This window comes from Pteropus medius, unplaced genomic scaffold (assembly GCF_902729225.1).
Source record: "Pteropus medius unplaced genomic scaffold, Ma_sr-lr_union100, whole genome shotgun sequence".
Classification (NCBI taxonomy): domain Eukaryota; kingdom Metazoa; phylum Chordata; class Mammalia; order Chiroptera; family Pteropodidae; genus Pteropus; species Pteropus medius.
The window spans coordinates 7,019,382-7,039,620 of NW_024344370.1; the positions used below are offsets into that span (position 1 = coordinate 7,019,382).

At 34.8% G+C, this 20,239-nt stretch overlaps 1 protein-coding gene and 1 pseudogene across 5 annotated transcripts in view; one reads left to right on the top strand and one right to left on the bottom strand.

Moving 5' to 3' along the window:
• The window catches only part of PDE4D (phosphodiesterase 4D), a 1,171,348-nt gene that overhangs the window by 783,178 nt on the left and 367,931 nt on the right, over window positions 1-20,239 (bottom strand). The gene's annotated exons all lie outside the window — the stretch shown is intronic.
• LOC120608359 (uncharacterized) lies at window positions 5,513-5,631 on the top strand (annotated as a pseudogene).

Here is a 20,239-nt window from a genome sequence, read left to right on the forward strand (position 1 = left end):
AATTGTTTTGATTCTCATGTAAAGTATCTAGTTAAGAGAAAGAGGTTGCAGGAACAGATGACAAAACTGTAATTTTCTTTAGGTAAGAATTATTATCTTTTGTTATAGAAGGGGATACTGAGACTGCGAGGATAAGTGTTTTGTCCCAGGTTAGGAAGTCAATGAATGATAGAGCCCAGATTCACACTTGGGCCTATATGACTCTAGACGAAGTAAGTAAAAGAGCCTTCTGCTATATTGCCAACCACAACCACTCCATCAGTAACAGAAACCCCAACCAAACTAATATCACAGAATGTTTTAGTCTCAGAAAATTTTTGTATGAGGATTGAATCTAGGTATACCTCTTGTTTGATAATCTTGCAATTCCTTCCTTACTCGCTAGAGATGAAGATACCTTTCAGTACCACTTGTAGGACTATACTTCATAGACTTGAAGTATTCCTTCTTCCTCCCTCCCATCTTCCTTTCTCCTTCCTATACATCTTCATTCCTCTACTCTTTCTATCCCTTCTTTCCCTTCTTCCTCTCTTCTTCCTTCTCTTCACCTTAACCTTCTTTTCTTTGTAGTCTTCTTAGGATTTGAACCCAGATATGTTTGACACAAAATCCAAAAAATATATAGACTAAATGAAGTATAAGAAAATCGTACTGGACTATAAAGTTATTTTTTATTTAATATATGCAATGTGATCTATTAAAATGTCATGCTGCAGAATTTTCTGTAATATTACCAAATATATCAGTCTACGGAGAAGCAATATAACGTCACTATCATTACTTTGCCAAGTTTTTCTGTGGCTTCTTTAGAAAGCGATTAGAAATGGTTTAGTTAATATTTCCCAGTTTCTATGATTCAACACTGCATTACTGGAGCAGGATAAATGGTTTAAATGGCAGTTTGCCACAAACTCTTCTACCACTTTGAGAGGAGTGTATCAGAAAAGAATACCATTTACCGTTGATTAAAACATTAAATGATAAAATAACATTCAAATCAAGTGCTTTTCATGAAAAATCACTAAATATCTACCAGAAAAATATTGAAAATACTTTGGATCATAGCCCATCCTTTTATTACAGATCTTGTATTACTGTTTGGAGTTTGTGCTATCTTCCATGGAGGCCAAACTTAAGGGAAGCGGGGTCTAGTGACCCTTTAATATTAGGATATTTCATTTCTGTACAGTGACCAAGACAAAGATATGAACAATATATATTTGGCTAATCTTGAGCATGGAAAGATCATCTTCCTATTTCCCTTCCCACTCTAGAATCTCTTTATACAATTGTTGCTTTCGTTCTCCTTTCTAACATTTGTACACCATAGGCTATGATAGTGACCTGGATAAAACATGAAAGAGTTTTTTCTTGTGAGAACCATGTCCCAAAGCCTGATGCCAAAAAAGTGATGAGAAAGCTGATCAAGTGGCAGTGGGGAGTGCTGTAATAAATAATGCCAAGGCTCTAGACAGACTGATTCTTGGGCTTCTTTAATGAAAACAGCTGGCCCTCCCACCCATTCCCACTTAAAGGAATGTCTTAAGCCTGGGTTGCTGAGGCTGCCTGCTCATGGGATTCCTTTGTAGGCAACTGTGAAGCACTAACAGCCCTTGAGCACTCAGTGGACAGAAGCAGGTGGACCACTCAATCATCGCAAAATTTAAATGTGAGATTGATGGCCTTACGAAATAGCCACTTCTTTTTTTCAAGCGAAAATGATAAGAACATCTTAGCAGATCTTGATGTGTGGTCTTCTGAACAAACTGACCCATGTCTGAGCTTTCTTCCACACCTCAGATGGTCTCAGAGTGGGCATGGGGACAGAATTCTAGTTAATAAAGCTCATTCTGGCTAATTTATCTACTTTTGTCATCCCTACTCTCCAACTGCTGAGGCTCAGACAAGCTGTCCCTTCTACTAGCCTCTTGTCACAGATAACGAAATTGGCACAGTGGTGGGTGAATAAGTGGCAAGATATAATAAATTAGTTGGAATTAGAACTCATACCTCACAACCTCTCGTGTTTAGCAATTATTACTGTTGGGAATTTTCGTGTTGCCTCCAAGTAGCTTAAGGAATTTAATACCACTGTGCCTTACTGAATAAGGAAGAAGAGCATAGCCGAACATTTTTATATCAAGATAAAGCTTCACAATTCAGAATATTGGGCCAAAAGACTTTCTGAAGTATCTTGTATTGCTACCATACTATGTATTGAAGACTGATACCCATCTTCTCTACCTTTACTTAAAGAAAATTAATCAGACATGGAATTTATTTGAATCTAGTTGTAAAGTCATCAGCATTTGCCAGGATACAAAAATGATAGTCTGATTTTCACCAATATATTATCAGACACAAGCCCTCACTTGCCTCAAATCACCAAATGTAAAAAGTGACTCATGGAAAGTATTACTCTAGCTGGTGAAATACTATACACTTAAGAGGTTCTTATTTAAATTAATGGGTAATTACAATATCTATCCTAATGGGATCATAAAGCATCGTGACACTGTGTAAACTGGCACTCTTTTCAGTCATGTGTTACATTCTAGCATTTATTCTGCCTCATTGGGTCGTCTCTCCTCTTCGAACTATTATGTTCCATACATTTATAATACAATAACTTTCCTTGTGTGTTCTTTCTCTCATATCCTTATTGATTATTAACTGATCTTTGCCCTAGTTTTCAAACAGAAAAGTTTTGATTCTCAATCCAAATTCCAGACTCCTGATAAGGCTTAGTAGATTCTATTTGTGGCTAATGAGATGGATCTGGAAGCCAAGAATTCCTAGAGGAGTGTCACATGTCAGCAAACTTCGAAATTGGTTATTACATCCAGCTATTTTCAAGTCCTCTTAACGTTTTCGTTTCACAAGGCAATATGACTGCAGTTCTCCCAGTAATTTCCTGAGAGCACTTTGTAGTCTTCTGAGTAACTCCCTATATTCCTTGGAAGGCAAGGCTTGGCAAGTTCTCCCCTTCTCTCTTAACCTACCATACCCTTCCTGATCCATACTTAAACAGAAGATGAAGTCCTGATTATGCAGCTTAGGAGCAGAGAGCTGGGGAGGCTCTGGAGGGCTAGATAACAGTATCTAGGGTTGTAGGTCTACAGAAGGACAAACTGGTTCATCTGGTCCTATAAGTCAGAGTTACTAGCTTCTCCATCTCGTGGGTAACTATATTAACTATATCCTCTTCATCAAGAGAAAACTGAAATTTATAGGATATGTATACTTGCTGCTGAAATCTTACAAGTTCTAGAAATGTAAAATGCATATATTGATAAAGAGGAATTTAAACCTTTCAAGGCACACTTATAAAAAAGATTATTCAAGCAACTGATTTTAAGGATATGGTTAACTCTTAACAGTGACTCCAAAGATAATCAAGGTGGCCATTTGTAGTGTTTAGTACACTAGTACACTCTAATAGAGATATATAAAATACAATTTAAATATTAGCTTACTAGTATGTGTGATTCAGTGCCACAAATGTGAATGGAGTTCCTTTATATAAAACTTGTTATTCAAAGCTAAAAATAATCCCCACTGTTGAGATATTCTACCAGGTTTTCCCTATGGGTACTTGTTATATTCTTGAGATCACATTTTGAGGCCTTGGTAATGCCTGAATTTACATAATAATATGCTAAATTATAATGGAATTCTTTTGTGATTGAGTAATGCTGTATACAAATTCTATATATGTAAAAACCAGTGCATAGATGAATTATATTATTTTCTTCACATTGCAGAAATCTAGTAGGAAATTGCATATTCTTCTATGGGGAGTTACAGAGGAAGGGGTTGGTGCACTGCACTATTCTAATTTTATAATGGCTGACTGTTCTTATATGTTAAAGCACTGAAGAAAGACTGAGAAACATGGAAGGAATAAAATAATTTCAGTTTTAATATTGTGTTAAAAGTTCATAATTAACAAATAAACAATGAGCTCCCAGAGCAAGAGCTCTCCACTGGAGCCTGTGGTTGACAAAGTCACGAACCCATGCTTTCAGCCTTTGAGATGCTTGTCATTTACTTAGGGAGGCAAGATTCACAAATACAAAAGATATATACAAGAGAGTACATCATTAATGAGGCAGTTTAATGTAAAAAAAAACACATTGATTTGGGAATCGTTATATGGACTCTAATCCTGATTAGCCATGAACAACTACCTTAGTGACCTTGAGCATATCATGATCTCCCTGGGCCTCAATTTCTTCTTGTAGTTATAGGTAACCATTATTGAGTGTTCACTATGTGTGTTAGGCATCTTACACAGATTTTTTTATTTCATCCTCAAAACCACCTATGAAGTAGGATTTATAAGCACTTCAACTTGTTTTCATTCGTGCTGGCCACTTCAAATTACAGAGTTAACGCTTCTTTGGGTAAGATCTGCAATTTTTTTTTAAGCAGAGTACAGTACAGTTCTAATGGCATCTAACCCAAATGTTATTTGTATTACGAAATATTAAAATTTGTGGTTCTCTGTTCATGACTCCTTTTAAAAATCATACTTTTCAATTTTTTGCTCTGCATATCTCACAGTATCTTTGGATAAAAGCTTCACATCTATTATGTAAGGCCACCAACTCTCTAAGAACCAAGGTGTATAGTGCAAAATCTTCAGCTCTGTAAGTAGTTAGCTCCATCTTTTAAGGATGATGACAGATAAAAATATGAGGGAATTTCAACTGCAATAATATAAGTGATTCTATAAACTCACATTAAGAAAATTTAAATTTTACAAACAGTTTATTTTATAACTTAGTCCTCAGTAAATATTTATGATTGTTATAAAATAGATGCAGGATTTTCCTGTACTGGATATGGATATCTTACCTTTGCGTCTATAGAAGATGGACACTTCATTTTTGTTAAAGAATAAATGCATGAATAGAGGAATAGATAGATGAGTATCTAATCATGGTAAAGAATACACTATTTGAATCAAGAAGCAAAGCTCAGAATATCAATTAGTATAATCTGAGCTGCCTAATCTCTTGACTGTTTGAGTTTATGAATATGAGGTGAGTAAATTTTTCCTTCTCTATGAAGTCCTGTATGTAAAGTTTATTTTGTCATTACCTTTGGATTTCCTATAAAAGTTTTATTTTATTATTGATATTTTTCATTTTTGAGTAATTTAAAATTAATAGGTAAAAAATGTACCATTATTACTTAGGAAACAAGTTAACCCAGCACACGTCTAAATAAAGCAATATCATGTCTGAATCAGAACATTTAAGCCACGGGATAAATTGAGTAGTACAAGAGAAGAACAATTTCAAAAAACTCATTATCAATACCATCAACAGCAATATTTATTGGGTTTATACTATGTGTCGAGCCTTATTCTAAGCTCTTTATAAGTGCTAACTTATATAATTCTCACAGCAAACCAATATGAGAAAGTGTGCTTTTAATATTGTTCTCTTTATATTTTTACGTGGCCTCAGCTTTACTAATAGTTATTAGTAATAGACAGAAGAGAGTCTACAGCCATGCCACCCTGAATAAACTCGATCCAGTCTTATCTTGGAAGCTAAACAGGGTCGGCCCTGGTTAGTACTTGGATGGGAGACCACCTAGGAAGACCAGGTGCTGTAGGTGTAAAAAATAAAAAATAAGGCATTGTAAGCTGACAAGGTCCTTGCAATCTGTGAGGTCAACCAAGGGTTGCCTCACCTAAAAAAAAAAAAAAAAAATAGAAGAGAGTAACTAAGCAATAATCTTTTTGGAGTATTAGAAGTAAAGAACTTATTTTTCTATGTATCAGGTACATTTATATTATCCTTTTATATCCAATATCAATTTAAAAATGCAATGAAAATGTTTTCTACCAAAATGTTGCAATTTACAGTGAAGTGTTTTAGAAACTATTTTTTTTTATTTTTTCAAATATGGACATTTAAAAATGTAAAACTACCATTTACTGTCACCATCATTTTATAAAAGACCATTTTAAATAAAAAATGTTGGAAAGATATAAGTGCATAATGAAGGTCATTTCCTTTAACTGAATAAATGTAGCTTTGTGAAAGATTCATGATGCTGCATAATTTCTGATGTCAGAGACTGCCAGTGAAAATTTTACCATTGCCTGGCATCAGTCTTTGTAATGGCATTTGGGAACCACCAAACATCAGGCATGACACACACATTTATGAGTAAATTTTCTGAAAGCAGATGAACCCAGATTTAGTGGGCCTTTGCTTTGTCCCTATATCTACATTGAAGCCATATTCAGCACCTTATAGCATATTTCCCCAAAATAAATCTAACTCCACAACTTATTGGGATATCATTTTCTCTAAAGGTTATAAGAATATATGAAACCAATTCTACTTCACATACCACACAGGAAATCTTCATAAATATCCCTTTAAACACGTTTGTTCTTCCCTCAAAGTTCATCTCTGAATGCCAGATTCCTCATCTTTTCTCTCTCTGCCCGTTGATATCCATAGTCTATAAAATCCTTACACTACCAACCCCTCTCATCACTTCTGGCCCTAAACTTTCATGTCCCACTCAGAAACCTAACCTGGTATTAGCTAAACCTAACTCTGCCCATTCATAATAGATTATATTATCCAAGAATGAAAATATAGATTTTATGTCATGTTGTGATTGACATTCCTCTCACAGAAAGGTGGGGGTCTATGAATATTGGAGAAACCTTGAGGCTGATCTGATCAATAAAGTATGGTTGACGCTCTGTAGTTTCCAAGGCTAAGTCAGAAAAAGGGCACTGCTTCTAACAAGTGCATTTTCTCTCTCTCTCTCTCTCTCTCTCTCTTCTCTCTCTCTCACTCTCACTCTCACTCACTCTCATGTTTCACTCTCCTCTCACTCACTCTCTCTCAGAGTGCTTGCTCTTGGATCCAAGCCACAATGCTGTGAAAAAGATCAAGCTAGCCCTAAGGGAGAGAATGCATGGAGAAGAACTGAAGCCTCTAGCCCATAGCCTGCATCAATCAACAGATATGGGAGTAAATGGCCTTTCAGATTAGTCCAGTTTTCAAACCTTTAGTCTTCAGCTGAAGCCTTAGACATTTTAAAGCAGAGAGCAACCATCTCTACTCTATCATATTCGATTTTCTGACTCACAGAAACCATGAGAGATAATAAAATATTATGATTTGCTTTATGTCACTGTTTTGGGGTGTTTTGGTATGCAGAAATAGATAACTAATACATCCCCTTAGAAAGGAGCCATGCCTATTTATTATTATTTGTATCTTCCCCTTGGAAATCTTAAGGAAGAAAGAAGTTTTCAGTAACTTTTTTTTAAGCTACTTTTTAAAATATTTACCAAATAACTACTGGTTTCATACAATTATAATGTATAATTTGTTCTAGCCACTTATATAAAAATGTTTGTCTATAAGAAATGGTCTAAAATTTATATCAAAAAATATGAGATTTGGAATTATGTCTTAGTTATACAAAAGAGAAACATTGGTAGTATAAATTATATTTTGATAACCAAGTACATCAAAATGATATATTTGTTAAATATTTACATTCTATAAAACTTCAAAAGTATAAAAATGAAGAAAGACTATCATTTTAAATTTAATTTATATTTTTCACAAGAAATAATAACTTTGTTGGAGCCAACTAAATTCCTTATTAACACTCATTAAAATTAGGAAAAAATGAACATTAATTTGATCATAAAAGCATCCCTTAATGTTACAGAATATGTTTTTCAGCAAGCATGGAAATCTGCACTTACTAACATAATTTCACAGTTCTCAATCTATTCTTGGCAAGATATTACGATGGTTGAGTAGGTCAAGTGCTTATCAAATTATGAATTTGCTCATAGTGCTATAAATTACAAGGGATATTGTGAACATTTATAATATTATATAATACATTGGTAAAATGATAACTAGAATGGTAGTGATACTTTCCCTTCTGGTTTACATATACAATTTAAACTGTACATAGTTTAGAGTAAGAGAAGAACTAGTGACAAGGCTTAGTAAAGAGAAGAGTCATTCAATCAACAGTCATACTAAATGTTGAACTCACTAAATGCTCAATTTCTTGGAATGTTTTAATATTTCTTATTCGAAGAAGAGGAATAGCAAGAAATGATATGGTATGTATTATTACTGCCTTAGGTTTGAGAAACACTGGGCATTTATAAAATGGAGAACTTCCCAAACATTACTTTAGCAAGTGATGCCAATCTCCTGGTTCAAGATTATTGAACTAATATTTTGGTAGTTATTTGAGCCCCATTCAGCATAAAAGCATGTGTTCAGGTGGGAGATTCAGACCCAAGGGTAGTGGGAGAAAAGCAGGACAGACTGAAAACTCAGAAACGGCTGTTATTAAAGATGATAGATCTGAAGATATTTAAGCCCTGACTGTGTGGTACTGGCATACTGAATAAGAATTCATTCTTATTTCCAAAGCTCCAGCTGCAAAGTGCCACTGCCCTAAAGGTGTCCTGAATATCTTCCAAGATATTATTAAAGTACCAGGTAAGAGATCGCTTTTTAGAAAGAATGACTTATATGTGCTCCAAGCTCTTTTCTTGATGGTTCCCATAGTGAAGTCTAGTGAATACATACATTAAATAAATTAATATATGCGAATGATACACAAGACAATGCCAGGAATATAGTTAGTGAGCAAAAATATTTGTTTAATCTAAATCTTCTATCAGAAATTGCATAACATATATCTGGAAATCATAACATATACTTGTGTTGAACCTATTAAAATATATTCTTTGACTCAATAAACCTCCTTTTAGAAATTTCTCAAGAAAAAATTAGAGATGTATAAAATATTTATATAAAATTTAGAAATGTTTCCCAAGTCAGTAATTAGAAATATTCAAAACGCTTTGTGTCCTGTAATGGCATAAGTGTCTTGTAATGGTAAAAATTTTGAAATAATCTAATACAAATACAGTGATATTTAATAATATAGCTATAATAATCAAAATGATACAGTCATGGCATAAAAACAGCCACATGTATCAGTGAAAGAGAAAAGAGAGCCCAGAAACAAACCCATGCATATATGGTCAATTAATTTTCAACGAAAGTGCCAAAAATATACACTGGGGAAAACATAGTCTCTTCAAAATTACTCTTGGGAAAACTAGATATCTATATGCAAAAGAATTAAAAGAATTAAATCTTACACAGTATACAAAATCAATCCAAAATGTATTAAAGACTTAAATGTTAAGAGCTGAAACTCTAAAACTCTTAGAAGAAAACATGGAAGACAAGCTCTTTGACATTGGTCTTGGTATGATTTTTTATTTTTGACTCCAGAAGCAAAGGCAACAAAAGCAGAAATAAGTGGGAGTACATCAAACTAAAAAGCTTCTGTGCAGCAGAGGAAACTATCAGCTAAGTGAAAAGGGAACCTATGAAATAAGAAAAAATATTTGCAAACCACATATCTGATGAGGGTTAATATCTAAAATATACTAGGAACTGATACAGCTCAATAGCAAAACAAAAACATAAAAACCCAAATAACAATAAAAAATGGCAAAGAACCTAAATAGACATTTTTCTAAAGGAGACATACAAAATGTCCAACATGTATATGATAAAGTTCTAAACATTACTAATCATCAGGGAAATGCAAATCAAAACTACAATGAGATGTCATCTCACACCCATTAGGATGTCCATTATCAAAAAGACAAGAGATAAATGCTGGTGAAGATGTAGAGAAAAGAGAACCCTTGCACACTGTTGGTGGGAACATAAACTGGTGCGGCCACTAAGGAAAACAGTATGGAAGTTCCTCAAAAAATCAAAAATAGAACTACCATATGATCCAGCAAATCCACTTTTGGGTACATATCCAAAGGAAATGAAATCATTATCTTGAAGAAATATCTGCACTTCCATGTTCATTGCAGCATTATTCACAATAACCAAGATATAGAAACAATCTTAGTGTCCATCAACAGATGCATGGATAAAGAAAAGGTGTTATATATATACACATACACACACACAATGGAATAATATTTAGCCTTAAAAAAGAGGAAATCCTGTCACTTAATAACATGGATAAATCTGAAGGATAGTAAGCTAAGTGAAATAAGTCAGAGAAAGACAAATACTATATGATCTCACATATATGTAGAATCTAAAAGAAAAATTCAGCCAAACTCATAGAAACAGAGAACAGATTGGTGGTTGCCAAGGGTTGGAGGTAGGGAAAATGGGGCAAATTCAGTAAAAGGGTACAGACTTTTAGTTATAGGATAAATAAGTTCAGAGGATCTAATATAGAGTGACTACAGTTAGTAATACTATGTTGTATACTTGAAATTTGAGAGTAGATTTTAAGTATTCTCACATACACGAATAAAAAGTATGTGGTGATAGCTGTGTTAATTAACTTGATTGTGAAAATTATTTTACAATGTATATAGTTACTGAATCATTACATTGTATACTTTAATTGTATAATTTCATTTCTAAATAATACCTCAATAAAGCTGGAAAAAATAAGTGAAAAACTAAAACATGTAAAAATAGTTATAATATCTCAATTTTAAAAAAATATTAATATAAATAAAATATATAAAGATGAATAACATATAAAGAAGTACAATATATTAATAGTACTTCATTATGGTAAAATTTTAAATTTCCTTTATAATTTTCTGCCTTATAGAAATAAGTTTTAAAAAATGAAAATAACTAATTTCTAAGAGACCAACAGAAATAGTTATGGATTTTTTTCCCAGACTGGTATAAGATTTATAATTGTTGAAATTCAAAACAAAGCAAACATACAGGAATTTAAAACTATATTAAAGTGATTACAATTATTATACTTAAATTGACTTTTATTTGCCTACTCTAAAAGCAGCGATGTGAATATTTAATAATTGAAATTAGTTATATATGCTGGTGTATGTATGGACTGTATGGTGGTTGGTTGTATCTGGGACACTGAGAATCGGGGTAAGAAAAGGGCACTCTAGTACATCTTCTTGTTAGAATTTGTTATCATACACACATAACATTAAAAAAATTAAAACACTATATATACTAGTTGACATTGTTAGGTGTCTAATCCATCTAGCTAGTGATCATTTCAGTTTTAGCAGGTATTTCTCTCAGACGACGTCTGCTTAGCAATTCAATTGGTATGTGCAACCCGAATAGCAAATCAGCTCTTCTGTTCTGTGGGTGCCTGCCAATTTGCAGGAACACGCTGCCCCATCCAAATCCATTCCTCTGCTCAGAATAGGAAGGGAATCCCTGGGGATATCACAGAAATTGGCCTGAATCTGCTGAAGCTTCCAGCTTTCAGGACACTGCAGGGATTACTCAGCTCCTTTTTTAAGCCTGAGGATTCCACCCAATATAACTGAGGGGATTTTCCTGTTTTAATATTCTGTCCCAGTCATTTTATCCACAAGAGCCAGCTATGAGGATTGCTTCTCTGTAGCAGGCTGGGCTATTTTTCACAACTTTTTTTTTTTTTTTTTGAGAGCTGTTACATTGTTTTATGGATATGGAATTAAGGGGAAGCCAGGAGATAGAGCAGTTCTAACATTCTGAAGATACATAGATTGAGGCCAAGTGACATGTCAGGAGGACAGTTTAGAGGCCTTAATCACACCGTTCTTTCTATTGCAGCCATGCTTGTCATTCTCCTGAAGAGGAAGGGCCTCCATTACAGAGTCACCTCCTCCCTTTACAACCATCCCACCCACCTGCCCAAGGGTCCTTTCATTCAGATCTCCCTTCTCCCTGGGAAGATTTACCACCAAACAAGATCAACATGTTCTCTGCTTCTACTCTAAGTTCTCATGCTGCAATCAGAGGAGGTTGTGCTTCACTACTTCACTGACAAAGTTATCTAATACCCTTTCTGGAAGAAAAAATAAAAGCTCATTTTTAAGATCTCTATACTTGTAGATCCCACAGGCAAAGGTGGAAAAGCAATTGACTCAACTCTGGATTGGACGATGGTATAAAAGCAAGGGTTTGAAATCTAGGTGAGTGGTCCAGGTATTAGATAGCAAGAAACACTGAATAATGAAGCAGGAGGTCACATCAACAGGATGAGAGAAAATGAATTGAGTGGGCCCAAGCAACCATTGTGCCCTTTGGTTAAACAATAGCCTCCACTGCATAGGCCAGATCTGTGGCTTCTGACTACTTAACGACAAGCCCCGCCCCCCTTGCCTTTCCTCACAAAGACTCCAGCTCCCTGACTGCTCCTCCCAGAGTCCATCAGTCCAGTGCTCGAGACTTCATGTGGCCTCAGCTCTGCTGCAACCATAGCAGAGGCTTCATTTTAGATGTACGTGTTATAAAATCTTTCAATAACACTATAACACACACCCACATAGACAGTGAAAAAAAAAAAGAAATAGTGTGGGTGTGTACAAGTCTGTGTCTGTAGGCGGTGTTGGAGAGAAAGAGGAGGAGCAGAGGAGGGTTTATGGTAAAAGTAAGGAAGCTTAAGCTGCCTGGCTCTGTGCTTGCATAAGCAACTTCCAAGGTTCTGGGGTGGGGCTCTGGTAATGTGTTTATTTAGTCTTATGCTTTTGTAAAATCTGTAAAAGTAAAATAAAAATTCTTACAATATCAAGAAGTAAATTTGAAAAGATGTTTTGAATGTTTCAATAAGAGGTGAGAAATTACTGACTCCATATTTGTACATATATGAAAGATACTTTTTTGGTTTTTTTTTTATCTTTAGTTTTTAAATTTAAAAAAGCTAGACATTTATACAATCCATGAAGTAATCCTCATAATTACTCTAGCACCCATCTGGCACTACACACAACCATTAAAATAACATTGACTATATTCCCTACTCTGTACTCTACACCCCCATGATTGTTTTATAACTACTAATTTGTACTTCATCCCTTTACCTTTTTCACCCAGTCCCTTACCCCACTCTCCTCTGGCAATCACTAGTTTGTTCTCTGTATCAGTGAGTCTGTTTTCGTTTAGTTTGTTTCTTTTGTTCCTTAGATTCTGCATATAAGTGAAATTATACAGTATTTATCTTTCTCTGTCTGACATTTCACTCAGCCTAATATCCTCAAGGTCCATCCATGTCACTGCAAATGGTTATATTTCATTTTTTAATAGCTGAGTAATATTCTATTGTATATATGTACCATGACTTCTTTATCCAATCGTCTATTCATGGGCACTTAGGTTACTTCCATACCTTGCTACTGTGAATAGTGCTGCCATGAACATAGGTGTGCACAGATCTTTATGAACTAGTGTTTTGGTTTTCTTTGTATATATACACAGAAGTGCAATTGCTGGGTCAAAAGGTAGTTCTCTTTTTAATTTTTTGAGAAATCTCTAAACTTTTCCAGAGTAGCTGTACCAATTTGCAATCCCACCAACAGTGTACATACAAGGGGACGCTTTGTTTTCATCATTAACCTTTTAATTGCAGAACTATGGAGGAAATAAATAAGAGAAAATTTCTAATACAATTATTGAAATATGAAAAAAATAAAGGACCGGATGATTAAATCAATAGCTATTATTCAGATATCAAGCAACAAATTGTAGAAATTTTTTTAAGATAATCTAGAAAGTGATTATTTGTTAAGAGGAAAAGATAAATTTCAAACAGAAATGGCTCTTGGATTGCTTGACAATTGAATTAATGAAAAGAATAAACCAAATTAACACATTAAAATTAAAAAAAATTCTGGATTTGACATAAAGATGATGTAAAACTAGTATTATGACACTACAATGAAGACCTCAATGACAAATTTTTAAGCCAATTAAACCAAGAGTGTATAAAATTAGTCATCACACACACATGCACAAAATGCCTTCAAATCTTACAGCTCATATGTGAAAAAAAAATTAAAGATTCCTCCAGATTTAACAACTTTAATAATTTAAGTCAATAGCTAACTTTTCCAAACCATTAACGATTTTCAGAAACAACAATCCTAGAGAAAAGCCTCAATGATCTTTCTAATCTTTCCATAGCAAATATTATATCAGTGTCATTGAAAAGGACAATTAAGGAGTATGCAGCCAAAAGTATAAAGAAAAAGGCATAATATAATATTGGGCAGTCGATATATTATAATTTTTAATATTTTATAATATTTGTGATATGTGCCAACTTAAATTTATAGTGACTTCTTTTCTCCTTTTAAATATTCAGTTTTACCTGATTTATAGCATATTCGTAACTTTTATTTTTGCTCTTAAAGAGGGCGCCATTATGGAATCCGCTTCAGGTTGAAGCTTCAGCTGCCCTCTTCCCTCAAACCTGCATCTGCTCTGTAAGGAGACTAGGAGACTTGAAAGAAGAGGTGAGGGGAACATGCACACAGTACCAGCTCCTGGAGATCCCAAGAGGTTAAGGTCTTATGGAAAGGGACAAAATGAAAGTTACTTTTTTTTAATGAGAACAACAACGACAAAAAAAATCATTTAAGAAGAGGGGAGAGAGGCTAGTCTCAAGGGTTGCACGACATGTCCTCTCTTTCCTTCTCCTTTTTTTATTCGCATGTGGTCAATTGAAGCCCTTTCTCTATTCTACTTTGGACTCAAAGGTTATGTTCTCATTTTCTTTCTTAGCCAAAAACATGTGGGTGGGTGGGGGGTGGGAATCAGATTTAATTTTCCTCTTTTTCAATAACATTCTAGTTTTTCAAAAGCTTCATCTCGCAGACTTAAAAATGTTAATGTAGACCATTCTCAAGGCTTGAATATGACTGAATAACCACTCTCTCCTCACACTGGCCCACTCATACCCCTATGTGCTCTCCCACACACACATCACTCACACTCCCTGCTTTGCTCTCCTAGCAGTCTATCAAAGACAATTTTTACTAGAACACAGTGGCATCAAGCCATTGCAAAAAGCAGGAAAATAATAGAACACAGAAACAGACTGGTTTCCTAAGTACAGATTGCTTATCCTAATTTAACCTTAGCACCAGAAAGATGTCTCTCCAAGTTCAGCCACCTCGATTATGAAATCTGGTTCCTTCGATTTTCCTATTTTGTTTTACATGCTAATCTTTCCATTTGCATACTCCATAGTTAGATGAATGTTTCTTCTAAATTGATGTGGGCTTTTATTAAAAATATAACATCTTTTTCCTATTCAGAATGGGTAACTTGTTCCATGCATTGGTTTTTTAGCTTGAAAACACCTTTAAGATCCCAAAGTTCCTCGACTAACTAATAGGACTGGACTCCTGACACCTGCTCTCATTCTTTTATTTCCATAATCACTTATTAACTCCATCTAATAGAGCCACTTTGACAGGGTCTGCAAAGCTATAATTTCTTATGAGCAGAAATATCTAGAAATGTGCAGGATCTACATCTATCGTAGGCTACTTGCATCTGTAAGATGTATAGGGAAGGCTTAGTCACAAAGTCTGTAATCTACATATTTAGGAAAGATAAAGAAATTAAAATGCAGTGGTTCCATGAGAGAAACTTCAAAAGAGGAAAGGTCTATGTGATGGGCCTAGAACATGACAACTGGAAGTTGCCATTGACATTATGCCTGTCAGGTTCTGAATCTCACTTCAAGACTTTGACACTTACTTTGGTCTCAGTATGAAAATGAAAAGTTCAACATTTTTTTCTTAAAAGTAATATTAGTTAATAGTTTCAGGGGTTTTTTTGGTTTGTTTGTTTTGTTTTGTTTTGTTTTAATCAGAAGTAACTAGCATTTAGACCCAGCCAAAACAATCTAATGGTCAGTGTATCCTCTTTCCACATCATGTAATTTTATTAATCTATCTCTTCACTAGCCAGTTATGTAGTTTGGCTCTCATGTTTGACAATGCATAACTTCCCCACTCAGTGTCTTAAACCAAAATTTTAATTCTCTCTCCCAAGTGACCATGTCTACTCTCAGGCTCTCTTCTCTTTCACTCTCTGCTCTGCATAGGCAACCTCTTCTACACCCAAACATAAGTCTGTCTTTTCTACCTCTAAATAGCTCTCATAAGCTGCCCACTGTCTCTAGACTTTGTTGCCATTATTCCCCACTGAATTACTGTGACAGCTTTCTGACTGGTGTTGCTATGGATACTCTTGTCCCAATCTTCTGTCTAATCTCTAACAGTAGCCGTAGTGATCTTTTGAAAAAATCAAATCTGATTTCACCCCATTTTTAATTGGTTTACCACTGCTAATATCCTTAGTCTGGCTTACCTCTGCATCCTGCCTACCTCTTTAGCTTCATCTTGTTCCATGCTACTGCTTACTTTATAGTTCAGTTACACTTTCTCTATTTTAATTTCTTGATTATATCATGTTCTGTTTTGCCCCAGGGACTTTGCACGTGCTAAGAAAAAATTAAAGCACTTAGAAAAGAACTTGTACATTTTCAACTACCACTTCTACCCACTTACTTGCATCTATGCCACAGAGTTCTCTATTTTCCCTTATATTACTATGGATAAAGCATCCTTGCTCTGACGTAAGGCCAGTCCTCCTCTTGTACGCTAGTTCCAGCCTCTCTTACCTACTCAAAGGCATTGTCTCAGCAATTTCTTGTATCACCAATTTTTCCCTCTCTACTATATCATTCCTGCTATGGTCTGAATATTTGTGCTCCCTTCTTTTATTTCCATAGTCATTTATTAACTCCAATTCATATATGCAAATCCTAAACATCTAGGGGAAGGTATTAGGAGGTGGGGACTTTGAGAGGTGATTAAGTCATGAAGGTGGAACACTCATGAATGAAATGAGTGCTCTCTCTTATAAAAGAGATACCAGAGAGCTCACTTGTCCCTTCTACTATGTGAGAACACGGGGACATGGGTCCTCACCAGAACTCAACTATGCTAGTGTCTTGATCTTGGACTTCCTAGGCTCTGAAACTGTGAGAACTTAATTTCTATTATTTATGACAGCCAATCTGTGCATTTTGGTATAGCAGTCTAAATGCACTAAGACAATCTCCATCAGAATACAAACGTTGTTAATTCTCCGACTTTAAAAAAAAACAACTTGGCTACACATTGCCCTTTGGTTATGCCCCATCATTCTTCTACTCTCTATGGAGAAACTCTAGCAGCCTAGTAAACAGCATGACTAGCTCCCTCAAGTCCTCCAAACCTTTATTCTAAGTCTTGCTCTCAGTGAAATTTCCCCTGGACACTCTAATTAAAATCACAACTTTCCAGGTATATCATATCCCTTTCCCTCCTTTTCCCCAATCACTAAAATGTAAAATCATTAAGGAATACATACATGAGGGCTGTAACAGCTTCATCTTTCCTTGGCCTCCTGCTTGCCACAGGAAATATGATTATGGTCTCCTAATGCTTGAAAAGTCTACATCTCCTGATAAGTTATCCAATTAGTAAGTGCTTACAGTCTAATTCAGCGGTCAACAAAGGTTTCTTCTACAGGGTCAAACAGTAAACATTTTAGGCTCAGAGGGCCAGATGATCTCCATCTCAGTAGTAGTGTGTGCTCCAAGAAAACTTCATTTACAAGACAAGTGGCAGGCAGGATCTGGCCTGCAGGCCATAATATGCCAACCTCTGGTTGTTTTCTTTATGGATCTTAACTTATCTTCTGAGCAGAAGTACATAATACCAAAACAAAACAAACAAAAAACTACTACATCTCTTCCTTGTCCAGGTATGCATATTAAGCCCTATCCATTGCCTCACAGGCGCTTTGGTCCTTCACAAGTGAGGCCCTCATTCATTAACCTCACCTCTCCACTGTACCTCCAGGTCATTACCAGTTTACAACATAAAATTATTTTAGAAAGAAAATGAGAGCGAACAGTAAAGATAAAGAACAGTAAAAGAAAGTTTATCTACTTGAGGACGTCACATGATTTTACCCCAAATATGCTTCAAATGGAATCATTGTCCCATGACCCCCTCCCAAAAACAGATGTTAGAATTTTTCTTCTGGAACATTAGCAGAAAAATAAACCCTACAAGAGAAAAAATGCAGATCCTTAGAATTTCTTTTCAGAGGTGTTTACTAAAACCTGTATTTTTTTAATTTTGTAGATGATGTATATCTCTCTCAGGTTTATAGGCCTCTGTCACTCAAGAAATCTTTTGTTTGCTTGTTCTTACAAAAGGCTGCCATAAGGATAATTTAAATGCAAATTAGAAGCCATCCAAAGACAAGTTTATTTTGGTGTAATGTGAGGCTAATCAAAGTAGTCAGTCATTTCCCAGGATAAAAAATTTCCTTTAAATAAGAGAAATGATACAAATATTCTAGCTGATGCTAATTTTATTTTATTTTTTTGCAAATGTCACCTGATTTTGCTTTTTTAAATCAATTAACAGACTCTAATCAGGTATTGTAAAAAGTCATCTCTCTAAAAATAATAGTTTTCAAATTGTTAAATCAATAATCTATGTCAGTTTAATAATAGATCTTGGTATTATGTGACAACACATATTGTTTGCATGAGCAAGGATTTGTTAATAGTGCGAATTTACAACAATGAAATCTGACTGACTTTAGGTGACTCTTGTTAAGGCAGATTTTCGCCATGTTTAAGATAGTCCTAGGAAAGATCATTTGTATTTGTTAAAGGTTCATTAACTCTTTAAGACCAACAAGTCTGATACAATCTAGCACTAAAAATATAATTTTCTAATTGGTAAACCTAGGCTCCAGGTGTAGGAGATCTTTATGGAGGGTTGACTTGGAGTTTTCTCAGGATCTCAAATGCCCCAAGAACCCTAGTCACTTCCAGTCTCCGTCATACCAGGTAAGGGTTACTTTGGCATAATAACCTTCAACTCATGTCATTGATGTCAGCAGGGCCTTCTTTAGAAAGAGGGGAGTAAGTTCAGGCAGACCTCAAAGAAACTTCAGGAAGAGCTTTCTTCTATTGTTGGCAGTTGAGGAAATTTGGATAGAATATATAAGCATAGTGAATCTCGGATTTGACATTCTGGCATATCTTGGCTAAGACCAAGGATATTCAGATCTTGGTTTATATATCGGTTCTCTGTGACACTGGGGAAATTATTTACCTTCTCTAGCTTCATTTTTTTTCATCCATAAAATAAAGACAATAATGTTACCTACCCTAGGATTGTTGTAAATATCATATCCAATAAACATATCCAATGTTAGCATAGGGTATAGCACATGATAATACATTATTCTTCATTATTCAAATTTAATATTAAAATTTTGAGATGGAAGATAAAAAACAAAGGAGAAAGAATTTTGTCTTTGTCTTTCAAGAAGAAAAAGTCAAAAAAAAAAGAGATAAGCACCATCTTTTAATGCATAATTTCTTTAAAATTGTTATTTTCAATGCTAGAATATGTTTCTAAACTATTCCAATTGCATTTTTTTGTTAAACCAACTTATTTTTTCCCAGCTATAAGAAATAGTACTGTATATGCAATTAATATTTGAAGAATTTTAAAAGTTTAAATATCCATCAATTTTTTTCTCACAATTCCACCATTAGCATTGGAACAAGCCAGCAAGTTAATTGATACAATTGCTGTTTCACGAAGAGTGGCCTTATTAGATTCTTTCTATTTGACTAGAACATCTACCATAAGAATAGATACTTTTCTATGAGGGAAGGTGGGAGAAGAAAACAAATTTTGAAGCATAGAATTATAATTGAGGTTAAAAAGCTGTGAATATAATTAAGACAGTGTATTAAGATAGAAAGAGGGCATGAAGAAGGAAAAGAGTACACTCATGGGTTTCTGAAAATGCTGAGTCAATGTGCTCGTGTTCTCTCTGCCAGAAGCTGGCCCTGAAGCCTGATGATAAGGTTTGGGAAATTATCTATTTCTAAAATACTTCTGAAGTAGATTGCACACATGTGTACACACATGCACACACACATGTGCACACACATGTGGACACACACGTGCATGCACACGTGCATGTGCATGCATGCACAAACACCCACACAACAAAAATTAATGACTTCTAAAGGACAAGGACACCTGTAACAAAAATGTAATTGACATTTCTCGTCTTTTTCCTCACAACTGCCTTCAAAATTTTATATCAGGAACAACTCTGATAAATTTAGCACTAGGTGTAAGGAAGAGTTAGGTAAACATATGTTACCGTATTGAAAGGGAAGCCTTTCTCAGGGGACTAAAAACAGTAATTTTTTTTTTCAGGGAAAATGTCTTTTCAATGAGAGAGAGAGAGGGAGAGAGAGAGAGAGACAGAGAGAGACAAAGAGAGAGTTTTAG